Source organism: Archocentrus centrarchus, chromosome 2 (genome assembly GCF_007364275.1).
Source record: "Archocentrus centrarchus isolate MPI-CPG fArcCen1 chromosome 2, fArcCen1, whole genome shotgun sequence".
Taxonomy (NCBI): Eukaryota; Metazoa; Chordata; class Actinopteri; order Cichliformes; family Cichlidae; genus Archocentrus; species Archocentrus centrarchus.
In genome coordinates, this window is record NC_044347.1 from 2,331,664 (window position 1) to 2,345,820 (window position 14,157).

Here is a 14,157-nt window from a genome sequence, read left to right on the forward strand (position 1 = left end):
CAAAGGGAACTAGAAAACCACAACTGATAAGGCCAGAACTAAGATGAATAAGGAAGATCAAAACAAAACTAGAAAATAACAAAACCCAGTGAAAACAGAACTAAACACAAAATGCTGAGCAAACGGCCCAGCAGCATGACAGAGTGATAATTTTGTACAGCTTGTTTATTTAAGAAAAAATTAATTAGTGAATGAAGGGATATATATTTTTTCTTTTTCTTTTTTTTAAGGGCCTCAGAGAAAAAAGTCTGATATGTACCCCAGCCATGCGGCATGAACAGGCAGGAAACTGAAAAAAAAAAAAATTATTCTATCTGCTACAGGATGGGGTATCTGGTGGTTGGTAGTGTTTTAATACATCATTGGCCCCCTTTTCTTTTTTGGAGTGTGTGTGTGTGTGTATACCTCATGTGTGCGCTCATGCATGCATGTCCCTGTGAGCAAACTTGTGCCCATGTTCATGCACTTGTGAAGACATGCATGTGATCCCTTCCAAATTTAATGTAGTGATCCCAACTCATCACAAGATTTTTTTCCTTCCCCTTTACAAAATAAAATAAACAAGAATAAAAGCACCTCAGTGACGATCTGCATCCAGACCCCTAAACAAGGACAAAGAGAGTATCAGAAACCAAATCAGTCAGTGTGGTGAGTCCAAACATCACAACACAGGATGGCAACAAGAACCCAAGTATCAGCAACCTGCATCAAAGGCCAAGAAGCAGTGGAAACCCCCGTGCCAGGGCAGAAGGGATATTTTTATTACAATTTTTGTATTATACTTTCTGAAAACTATACCTGAAAAAAAAGTTTTAATTTGTTCTTGAGTGATCATTTTGTACATTTTAAGAAAAAAATCCAGACATCATAATGTATGGGGAAAATTGTTTTGTTACCGTTCTAATGTTTCAGAATAAAAAGCTTTTATTTTGATAAAGTATTTGATATTTACCTATAAACTTTGCCCAGTTCTATCCTAAGTTTTAACTAATTAATGATCCAAAGGAAAAAAAAATCACAAAACACTTAAACACTTACTGTATTATCCATCGCTAAGAAAATTATCCTCATGAATTGTGTATGAAAGGTCTGGTCCGAAACTGTACAGGCCCTTTAAATCTTGCAGCTAGCCTGTCCGATGTTGCATGATCGTCCTTAGCGTATCAGGTGAGAGAGAGAGAGAACTGTGAGAGGGTGTAATGGCGACCACACCACACCGAACCCTGTGCGATCGCCCGAGCCATATAGACTGCGTGTTCCCCCCTTCTGGATGTTCTGAGAGCTAAGTGAATGACAAGAAGTAAGTGTCCTTTGAGTTATCAAGTTCTACCCATAGCTCTATTCAGCGCACCCAGCGCGACCCATTTCCGGGTTTGGCACAATGTTCAGACTGACTTCTGTGAATCCATGTTCAGCACATGCGCTGGGACATTACCGACCAGCAGGGAGGAATTGTGTCTCCACGGAATGGGGCATGCATGAATATTATTGTGATTATGGTGTTAATTAAGTTGTTCGTGTTAAACTACGGTCAGGGCATATTACGTAAGCTACTGGCCGATACGTCCTCTTATTAATGCATAGGTAAGCGCGTGTGTGTGTGTGTGGGTGTATTTATTATACCTGTATATGTGGGTAAACGGGTACTCTATGGAGATTGTAGAACCCAAACATGTATGCTATTTAGAGACAACTTAGTTACATTCTCTCCTGTTAGAATAGCAGTAATTGAGAACGTTGTTTGTTATTACAGAAACTAATTACTCAGACATCATTAAAGCTACTGGGCGGCAAGCCAGTAACCGAAGATCCGTCTCTCCTCATTTTTCCTGTATCCTAACCGATACCTCATCCTGGTCCGGTCTTACCCACAAACCGGCCCTACATCTACAATAACCCTTTATTACAAATTGGAAATCAAAACAAATTTATATGTTAAACAATATAGAAATTTACTTTTAGACCACATTAGTATGGAAAGAATATCTCTCAAAAAAAACAATTAAACAAATTAAATTCTCTCTGGTTCCCATTGATCAATTCCATTACATAGCTGGGGTGGTCGGCCGTGATCTCACCTCTCTGTGTGCCTGATAGGTGGCTGGGGGCGGACTTTGGCCGTGGGAACCTGGGGGCTTCACAGCGTTGGTAGACTGTGGCTGCAGCTTTGTGGCATCAGTGCATCTGCCCCAGTTGTTGGATGTGGTGGGGGTGAGCTGGCCTGATGCCATTTTGTGGTCTTGGGGTGAGGGTCCCTTCCTGGTTTGGGGTGGTCTGTTCTGCCTCAACCGCACCCCTGGGTGGGGTGGGTTGGGCCATATCGGACATCCAGTTTGTGCTTTGGGGTTCCCCTGAGGTGTCGGGGTAATCAGGTGAGGGAGCGGCTGTCCCCAGTTGTGGAATAGCATAGGAGAGTTAGGAGCAGCTTGTCCCAGACTCAGCCGAGTTTGTCTTGTCCCCTTTCTTGTGTGTGTATGTGTGGTATCTGTGGTTGACTGGAGTTGGGGGTTGCCTTCCGCACCTGGTAGGTGGGTGCAGGCCTCAGGGTTGGTGTTATTCTGGGGTGCTGTTGTCATAGGCCCCCGTGCCTGCTCTCTGCTGCCCTGTGGTGGGGTGTGGGAAACGGGGTTACTTATCTAGCCAATCAGCTGTCTCTCTCCTTCTGGGAGTAGTCATGTACTACAGGTCTTATGTCTTCTTGTGTCCCACACCCCATAAAACACATCACTCACACACCTAGGGCCTTGGGGTGGGGTATGTGTGGAATATAGGCCCCAGTGAGTAGGGCCATCAACATGGCTTTGTTCACTGTGCTTTATTGCCCCCCCCCCCCCCCCCCCACACACACACACACACACACACACCTTTTAATTACACTATAGACATTATAGAGCAGCACGGTGGCTAGGACTACTGCCTCACAGCTACAATGACATGTAGGAGGCCTGCGTTCAATTCCACCTTGGTCCGGGCCTCTCTGTATGAAATTTGCATGCTCTCCCCGTGTACAAAAAAAAAATGCAGTTAATGGGGTTAGGTTAATTGGTCACTCTATAGCCACGTTTCCATATAAACTACTTGGTGCAGGATGACTCAACTCAACTACAGCTGCAAACTGTCGGTCTGGGCATTCAAACGGTGCTTTGCATGCCTCCAGTTTCTTGCTGTCAATTTTTAAAAATAGCACGGTTGATTCTGGTGAAGAACTCTGTAATGGAGACCAGGGGTTCCATTGCCTTTATCTGCTTATTTAGTTTAAGTTCTTCTCTCCTCCACACATTGAATACTGCGTGCTTTGTTTTTTGATTCTAACCTTTGCAGAGGATCATACCGGCTTTTATTGGATTCAGAGTTGTGCAGGCGTGAACTGCTTCCTATAAGATGAAACCAAATTAAAAATAAGAAACCAAATCACAATACGTCTGTCAGCTTACTGTAACCATTCCACACAACCAAGTCTTACTGCAGTTTTTTGGATTGTGCTGCCATCTTTTCCTCTTCAGTCCTTCTGTAGGTGAGTCTTTGTTAGATCCAGAGCATCGAGTCTCTACACAATAGACGCCATCTTGTCTTTCAGTTGCGCTGCTCTTGGCCGATATCAGTAGAAGGTTGAGTAACTGACAAGATAACCAGCTCATTGCAGCCAGCAGTGTCTTCTCATCTGCAGCGGGGCTGGTTGAAGCTGTAGAGAGGCCCGCTTTCATGAGGAGCTTCTGGGGTGTTGAAATGTAGATGACGTCCTCCATTGTCGTACCAGGAAAGCAGCGTAGACACAGAACGCCATTCAGTTTGAAAATGAGGAGACGGAAGAGAACGTCGATACTATTTCCTGTGGTCTTGTGAGACTTTCAGCATGACCCTGACCCTGCACGTGATCTTTATTGTCCAATCACAGGTGAGGAAGCTGCCACACGGACTTGAACCAAAATAAATAACAGACGTACAGATGGAATTATGAAAAGAAGATGGACATGGTTGTGTTAATATTTTGCATTCACAAATAACTGGAACTTTGTTACTTATTGACACATCTGATATGCTTTATGTAAAGCACAGTGCTTTGGTGTCAGCAGAAAATCTTCTCTTGGAAGAGTGTACAGCGGTGCCTCTGTCTCCATTCCACCACACAATCTTAAATGAGGCTGACAGGCATGCATTGTTGAACATGTATCATCAGATGTTCCCTAAAAATTTTTCACTGATGTTGACTGTTTTGCCATGACATGCAACAGGGTAACATATCAGAACGTGACTTACTTCATAGATGGATCCAGAGCAGAAAGTTTTTTTGTTTTTTTTTTTTGACCTGGCAGTTTTCGCAATTGGAATGATAATCCGAAGGCATTATTGTACCAAACATATTTGTTTTTACAAGAAGTGCTCTATAAGTTTTTTATAGGCTATTCTTGTTAACTGTATTTTTATTTTATTTATTCTTGCCAGATCTGACAGGCAGGGAAAGAAGAAGAGATAGAGAGCAGAAAGAAAAAAGAGAAAGAGGAAAAAAAAACGGGGGGGGGGGGGGGGGGCAGGAAAAAAATAGAACATAAAAGCTACACATACATACACATTCACATATATATACACATGCATATACATATACATATACACACACACATATACAGTATTGCTGTAGTTTGTAGTAATGTATGTGTGTTCCTCTGTCATGGAACGTACTCAGTAATGAGGGCAAGAAGACGCAACCACCCTCCCCCGGGATCCAGAGGCAGGCAGAGAAAGACCCAGGGGACCCGGGTCATCCACGGCCCACCAGGAGCACAGAAGACCCGAGGCCACACATCCCAATGGCAACTGCGCACACACCCCAGAGGAGAAAGACCTCAGATGGAGCCCCCACGGTCAATGGGCAAGAGACCAGAGAGCCAGAGGCAATGAGCAGCCTACCCCCCCGGCAGGCCGGCCCCCCCAGCACGAGCCGAGAATGCCCAGGAACCGCCCGACACCTAGCAGAACCCCCCACACACACGCCAAAGAGGCCCGAGCCACCCCCAGGCCATAGCCGCCAAAGGAGCGGGCCAGAACCCACACCAAGACATCCAGCCACGCACCCCAGGACCCCCAGGCACCCACATCCAAGGGGCAGCAGTGACAATCAGTGGGGAGCAGTGGGGAGCGGTAGGCAAGATTAATTCCTGCCCTCCGCAACCGTGTCCCACAGGGGCCAAGGCTCAACAAGCCACAGACCCAGGCCCAACTGTCCACGCGCATACACGCACGCATGTACACGTCATATATTCATACACACACATACATGCCAGTCACACACCCATGCTCATATACACGGACCATACATGGACATTAAGTGTGGGCAAGCGGGCACCAGCACCGAGCCAGTGGCACCCCAGAGAACCAGCCAACCCAGCCCCGAACTACTAGCCAGTCCCTACCCCCGGCAGGGTGCACAAAACCCGGGTGTGGGAAGACCCGCCCACCCCCTCCTCCCACTCAAAATGGTTGGGGTCATGTGTTAGGTGTATGTGGGTGTATGTAGTGGGAGGAATGTGTATGACTGTGTGAAAGCTACAGTGCTATTAAAATTGGGGGGGGACAGATGTAACATGCGCACTGAACAACAGCGCCCATCCACACCAACTCGGCAGCTCCACCCACTAATCACTGTGTGACACACCTGCCCCCCCAAGGCCCTATGTGTGCAGAAAGGTCAGCACATGTATATGCTAAGTGGTGTGGAGAGACTAAAATTTTTGAGGAACCAGTCATTGACCCTTTTGCAGAACCACGGCCAGCCATTATAAAGCAGTTCATAGTTGTCAATGTTGTGTCAAAATGCAGTACATTTAAACATGTTGTTGCACAAGTTTCTTGGCTCAATCCCACCCAGACAGACATTTTTATGTTGCAGCCAGTAGAAGGTTGGTGCTTGCATGGAACAGACACCTCATTCCCAGCATCATTTCTACCTATTGAGCGCTTTGCTGGAAGATGTGTTGTACACACATCCACTGTCTGTCTAAGCAGGACAACTGAGAAGGTGACTGTTGTACTGCCACTCTGCAGTGGTTGAGATCTAGATTTAGTATGGGGCAGTGCCCCTAGAAATGAGGGGATTCTTCATTTAAGTCTTTAACCCCTTAACTGGCAGCAAATAAAATCACCTGAAACAACTACATAACACCCTCTGGTTATTATTGGCTCTGAACAACCCATTTCATAGCCTATTAATCGGCTGCGTCTGGTCCGCGGGCCGAATGAAGTGCATTTATATGGCAGGCTAGACCCGCCCATTTTGACTGACACCTCATTCGGCCAATCATGTTAAGAAATGGGTTTCCCAGAGCCAATAATACTCAGAGGGCGTCACGTAGCTTTGTCAGGTGATTTGGTGCAGCCAGTTACATGATTGGCCGAATGACGTGTCAATAAAAATGGGAGGGTCTAGCCTGCCATATAAAAGGGACTACAAACGGCCCGTCACCGGGCCCTTGCCAGTTAAGGGGCTACAATATCAAACTTTGTAAATGACTTCATGCTTTTGGTCTGGCATAATTTTCAAATATTAAAGATTTTCTGTGAATTGTGTTATTGTAAAAGTCTTATTCCAAAACCTGTTTCAATAAAATTTATAAATTTTTTTCTCATAAAGTCTGTGTAGATTCTCAGTCATCCAGGTCATAGTAGTCTCTGGAGCTTGAAAAAGGCGACTGGACTTCTTTGACCTGGATGACTGAGAATCTACACAGACATATTGCCTTGCACTTTGGGAGGAACACCCTTCAATTGGTGCGGGAGTATGAAAGGGACTCAAGAAAGCTAGCGGACTACAGGAACCACCTTCGTTTCAACTTGAGATGCAGACAGTCCAGACTGGTTCCCAAGAGTTTGCACCTTGGGTCCACAGTAAAAGGACATAGAGCTGACCAAATTCTATGGAGAGCACAGAACCACCTTTTGAGTGAAAGGATAAGACAGGTCCATTTCACCATAGATGCACTCCAGAACAAAATCCACCAGACTCAGCAGAAACTCTCATCACTCTTACCTCACACCATCGCAGAAGAAGTTTCTACATTTGTGGACAAAGCCCAGCTCGCACAACACATCAAAGGCAAGGAAAGACAACTACGTAAATTTCAAACTCTGCGAACCAAGGCATACCATTCATCTGTTAACAAACAGGACGACACGATAAGCAATGGAAACCAAGGAAAGTGGGTGAAGAACCTATCAGACAGGGTCCTCACCAAACCAGAAGAAAATGTGCTAGCCAAAGGACTCAACTTTGCCATAGCCCCACAACAGCTTCCTATAGTAGACCTCATCACAGCAACAGAAACCGCTATAAGAAATAACAAACTTTCTCATCCTGAAGCAGAACAGATCAGGATGAAAGTTTCAGCCACTCTCTCCAGTGCAAGACTTCCTCCATCCAACCTCACCATTCAGGAGAAGAAGGCCATCACAGCCCTAAGCAAGGATCAAAACATCACCATACTGCCAGCCGACAAGGGGAGGTGCACGGTTGTGCTGAATTCATCGGATTACCACAACAAAATTACTACACTCCTCAGTGACAACAATACTTATGAGGTCTTGAGACGTGATCCCACAAGCAACTACAAGAAAAAAGTTGTTTGCTGCCTGCAACAACTTGAAAAGGAAAAAGCCATTGACCGCCCCACTTACTACCGCCTGTACCCTGGAGAAGCCACTCCATGCATTTATGGACTCCCAAAGATCCACAAAGAAGGAGTCCCACTTCGACCCATTATCAGCAGTATAAACTCGGTCACCTACAACATTTCCAAACACCTCGCCACCATCTTATCACCGCTTGTTGGCATCACACCCCACCACATTGAAAACTCTACAGATTTTACTAACAAGGTCCAGAATCTTGTACTGGATCCAGATGAAACCATGGTGTCCTTTGATGTGGTTTCACTTTTCACTTGCATACCCACAACTGAGGCAGTGGAGACTGTCAGAAGACAACTACAGGAAGACGATTCCTTACTGAACAGAACCAGCTTCACCCCAGATCAGATTTGTGCACTTTTAGATCTCTGCCTTACCACAACATATTTTAAATACAATGATGGATTCTACAGACAGAAGCATGGATGTGCCATGGCTCCCCAGTGTCTCCCATTGTAGCCAACCTTTACATGGAGGAAGTGGAAAGTAAAGCTCTTGGTTCTTTCAAAGGGATGGCACCTAGCCACTGGTACAGATATGTAGATGATACCTGGGTCAAAATCAAAACCCAAGAAGTAGAAGCCTTCACTCGTCACATCAACTCAGTGGATAAATACATACGTTTTACCAGGGAGGACACCAGAGATAACAAGTTACCATTCCTGGACTGTGCGGTGCTTATCGAGGAAGATGGAAGCCTCAACATTGAAGTTTACCGGAAGCCCACACACACAGACCAGTATCTCCTCTTTGACTCCCACCACCCTCTGGAACACAAACTTGGGGTGATCAGGACCCTACAACACCGTGCGGAAAGTGTTCCCTCTAAGGCAGAAGGGAAGCATAAGGAACACACACACATTAAGAAAGCCCTCAAAACATGTGGTTACCCCAACTGGGCCTTCATCAAATCAGCTAAGATGCACAGGAATGAAGGCCAAACACAAACTACAGAGAATGGGGAGGACAAGAGGAACAACATTTTTATCCCATATGTGTCAGGCTTGTCAGAGAAACTCAGAAGAATTTTCTCCAAGCATGACATCTCAGTATACTTCAAACCAAGTCACACCCTAAGACAAAAACTGGTTCATCCCAAGGACAAACCCGCCAAACACAAGATCAGCGATGTAGTGTATGCTGTTCAGTGCAGTGAAGAGTTCACGGACCTCTACATTGGTGAAACCAAACAGCCTCTTCACAAACGAATGGCACAACATAGAAGAGCCACCTCGACAGGACAAGATTCAGCAGTACATCTGCATCTGAAGGAAAAAGGGCACTCTTTTGAGGATGCCAATGTTCACATTTTGGACAGGGAAAACAGATGGTTTGAAAGAGGAGTGAAAGAAGCCATCTATGTCCACTGTGAACAACCATCATTGAACAGAGGAGGTGGATTACGTCACCAACTTTCCCCCGCTTACAGTGCTGTCCTGAGCTCCCTTCCCAGACGTCTCAACCCCCATTCACACCTTTGTTCCAGTGACCTCAATAGGCCACAGGAAACAATGGAGCGGAGTCCTAAATTGGTTTCAACTGAAACCACTGATTAAATATGACCCACGCCCCCTTCACACCTGGGCACATGTGTTCACGCACATGATCAATAGAGGGTCATAACCACCTCCAGGGGACTACGCCCACAGGGGTTTAAATACCTGGGTCTCTCCACCATTTGGTTGAGAACTGAAGAAGCCTTTCGGATGAGAGGTGAAACGTCTTCAAGAAACAAAAAGAAGTCCAGTCGCCTTTTTCAAGCTCCAGAGACTTCTATCATAAAGGTTTTGCTGATATCGCATATGTCCATCCATGTATAGCAAAATAAAACTTTATCTTTATGTTTGTTTACTTTATGTTTTATATGTTTTATATGTTTTCTTATTCCATCTGCCTTGGTAGTCTTTAATGTCATTAATGCATGTGAACATTCACTGAACGTTTATGGCAGCGTTCATGGGATGTTGTCTGAATGTTCAATGCTAGCTGGGAAGCCACTGCACAGAAGAGGATGATGGTGTGACAGACTTTACAGTGAATTAGACTGAAAACTGAGTTTGCTTTTCAATGAAAATAATGCTTGTGGTGTCACCAAAATCAAGTTATAGCCTTTGTTTATCTCCCTCAGTCCACTAAAGTTCAGGGTTCACAAAAAACTCCATGACAAAGGCTCACAGACAGAAGCTCACAGACAGAAGCTCACAGACAGAAGCTCACAGCCTTATTGGAAAAAGGGACAAAAGCTGAAAACATCCAAAAGTATATTTCCAACTAGATAATACTAATTTATAATATAGAATGATTTCTTCTGATTTTAGTCTTGTTTGAATGTTTCGCTGTATAATAATTTATGTGTAGTCACGTTGTAATGAAAAAAGGCTTAAAAGATGATAATGTAAATTTGATTATATATATCTCAAAATAAAAATATGTTGGTTACAACTGTTGGGAGGGGTAGACCACTGGTGAGTACTTGATTTGCATTTGTATGACTCACAGAAACCTCCTTTACATATGAGAGCCTGCCCTAGACCTGGGGGGGCGGGGGGGGGGCTGAGGGAGCACTGACACACAGAGTCCACGGCATTTTCCCTACAGTTTACTGTTCTGACCAAAGCCTCCTGCTGAGAGCCCTAAAGCTCAAGGCGCGCGGCAATATTACATACAAGAAACTGTCGAAAAACCCACTTTTCATGCAGTGATCAGCAGAAGAGAATGGATGGATGGATATAGACATTATGGCTAATGACAGAAATCTTCCCCAGAAGTTACATGGTGGGACTACTGAAGTGGCCCCACTTGCTACGTCACTGCTGTCTGCCCCTCAGTTTTATTTACACTTTAGACATTGATGGTTCTGGGGGTAGGTGTGACCCATTCACTTTTTATACTTCATACACTCACATATTCCGACACATGCACCCAACATTTCAACTTCCAGATGAGTGGGGAGGGGAGTAGGCAGGTCTAGGTTGAAAGTTTCCCACACCTGACCCGGTAGGGAGGTTAGCGAAGGTTTTGGGGATGGGGCTGGCTGTGCTCTGGAGTGACTACTAGCTCTTGGGGCACACAGTCGTTCTGGGTGTTTGGGCATGGCTGTTGGCCTGCTCCCTTGGTGGTTGTGGTACGGGTGGGGGCGGGTTGCTTCTCTCGGTCACGTGATAGTCACCACTAAAATTAAACCCACAAGCTTCGCTGGTTCCCGTACCTGTCTAACGAAATAGGTTGGTTGACCTACGTTGCACTCGTTTAAATATTTGAGTGCTCAACAAGAGTAGAAAAGCACCATACAAGAACCAGTCCATTTACATTTTTATTTAGCAGCACGGGGACAGCAGTGAGGAGGACCCATCAAGCTGACACTCCAGCGCAGCACAGCGGCTCTGCAGCTACTCTCCCTGCGAAATCAAAGCTTGTATTGGTGTGTTCTGGCCAAATCCAGCCAACCCACAGGCTAGCAAAAATGAGCAGCAGAGAAACAAGCTCAGGGCTCACACTGATTCAGCATTACGGTGAGTTGCATTTTCCATGCGCTTTATACAGTAAAAATCGCCTCAGTCGAAGTAGCAAAAATCGGATTTTCGCTCTAGTCGGATGGCTTCTGCAGGTCTCAATTTTTCCTGACGTTCATTCCAATAAAATCATCACCTAAATCAGTCAGATATTTACCTACCTCGGATGAAAAATCTGCTCCCATTGTAATGCATTTTCAATTAAATGTGATCCATAAGTCGGGATGAGTTTAGCGCTAAAGCCCTCCTCAGCTCCCGTCCCCCCACTTCCATGCATCGGCTCGTTCATGCACAATTACACTAACAACGCCTGGAGATCACTTTAGTGTCTATATCAGTTCATTTCACCGGAGACAATCATGGCAGCATAAGCATAAGCATAAGCTACAAACTCGCACTTACAAGCAAAAATATGAGATTATAAAATTTGCAGAAGCAAATCCAGAGATGAAGAAGGAGCAATTGCAGCGAAATTCAATACTAGACCCCAAATTTTGAAGAAATGGATTTTATCTGACTTACACTTGTGACGGATTTTTAATTATTTTTTTTAAACGCTGGGTGAAATTCCATGGGGCATTTAAACCCTACTGAGATTTCTGCTATATGCATGTTTTTAAGGTGTATCATATTTTGAAGGCGTGTGTAAACATTACCGTTGCGACCAGAGATTGTTGTGACTTATTTATCCGCCACACCTTAAAGGCCGGTCCGTGGAAATATTTTGTAACACTAAACCGGTCCGTGGCTCAAAAAAGGTTGGGGACCACTGCTCTATAGGCTCCTCTTGTTATTGTTTGTCCTAATATTTTTCTTAGTTGTGTTATTTTTTCCATACATATACAGGTATTCTTATGAGTTGACAGGCTGAGAACAGAGCACAAGTATTTAAAAGACAGTGGTTCATCAACTGCTGCACTTTTAAAAAAAAAAACAAAAAAACAGCATACAAAAAAGAACAAACGATACCTGGAAAAATACATCGATAAGGAAAAGAAAAAAAAGACAGAAACAAGGTGTCATGGTCCTGGGTCGATGGCCCAGTGTTTTTTGTTATCTTTTGTATTTGCCCTCAGTCATTTAAGTGGTGTGGTGGCCTAGGGGAGAAGAAGAGGGTTCGTCACTGAGAGGTCCCTGGTTCAAATCCTCGGGCTGGCATCACTGTGGGTCCCTGAGCAAGCCCACCCCCCCAGGTTGCTCCCCAGGCGCCCTTTGGCTGCCCCCTGCTCCATGCTGTGCTGTGTGTACTACATACTCCATGTGTGTGATGGGTTAAATGCAGAGAATGAATTTCACTGCATGTAAATGTATGTGACAAATAAAGCTCTTTCTCTTTCTCTTCTCATTTCTAGTTCCTTGTGTCTCCCAGTATTCTGTCAGGTTTGCATTTCTGTTCCCTCATCATACTTCCTGTTTTATTTTGATAGTCGTCCAGCCCCTGTCTGTTGTATTCAGTTTTGCTTCCCTCTTGTCTCGTCTTAGTTATCAGTGTCACCTGTGTTCCCACCTATTTCCTCTTCCCTCATCAGCCCTTCTCTGTATTTAAGTCCTGCGTTTTTTCTGCCTGTTGTCGCGTCGTTGATGTTACTGCCTCCAGTGTTCCCGTGTTGTGTGTGTCCCTGCGCCCTGGGTTTTGTTATTAGTTCTGGCACCTGTCCTGCCCCAGTATATTTGAGTTTGGTTTTTCCTTTGTAAATAAATCCACCGTTTTTCATTAATACCTCTGTCCGAGTCTGCATTTTGGGGTCCTCTCCTGCCACACACACCTCAGACATGACACAAGGCATGGCTACACAAACCAACGATCATGCTATACTGTGCCTGCATGAGCGAGCGTGAATGTCTGTGTCCATGTCTTGACATGTACTTACTAACGAGGGTGGAAAGATGCAGCTCCACCCACCAGAAGCCCGAGACAGATAGAGAAAGATCCAGGACACTCGGGCCATCCTCAACCCATTAACAGCACTGAAGACCCATGGCTGCACACCACTCCAGTAAATGGAACAGGGAGGTCGCTGATGAAGCACCCCCCCCCCCCCCCTGCCCACACAGCTGAGAGGCAAGGACCTCAGAGAACCGGAGGCAACGGGAAGCCACCCCTCCCTCAGAGGCCATCCCCCTGCGCAGGCCGGCAGCTAGACCCCAGGCACCCGAGAGGCACCCGACACCCCACCCCACACCAACTACCACCCCCCATCATGTGAGCACAGTTATGTGCATATCCCTCCCTGACATGTACCTTTGCTCATGCCTGTTAGACCCACCTATATTGACTATGTCTCCTCCTAGTGGGATGTGGTTTTAGGTGTGATGAGGATATAAGGACTGAACAACCCTCATTTTCTTCAACCACCATTGCCGTTGCATCTTCAGTGAACTTTGCACCCAGACAGAAACCATGGCAACTTTCACACTTAACATGCTGGGATCCTTTTGCAATCAACACCATTTTTATAGGTACATCTTCAGATGATCAAGTTGATGGGCGTCCACACAATAAGAGACAAGAAGACACTGAATTTAAATTAGAATACAAAAGCAATAGTGGGTACATGTATTCAGTTAAATATGTCAGTGTCAATTTGATTTCTAGAGCACATTTAAAAACAACATTGTTGACCAAAGTGCTTTAAAAGGTCAACTACAAAAAAAAGCACAATAATCCCAGAGGTGAATAAAACAGAATAAAGCATAGAACTAAAGAAATACAATAAATAAAACAAATTAAAACTAACACACTAAAACAAGAGAGAGACCACAACATAAAACCTGATGGGACTCAAACTGAACTCAAATTAAAACACAAGGTTAAAAAGGTGAGTTTTTGGAGACAATTTAAATGACTAATTGAAATACCATAAATTTAAATACCAATACAAAGTGGCAAATTATTCCATAGTCTAGGGGCTTCGATTGCAAAAGCCCGATCCCCTCTACGCTTAAAACGAGACCTTGGCTGCACTAA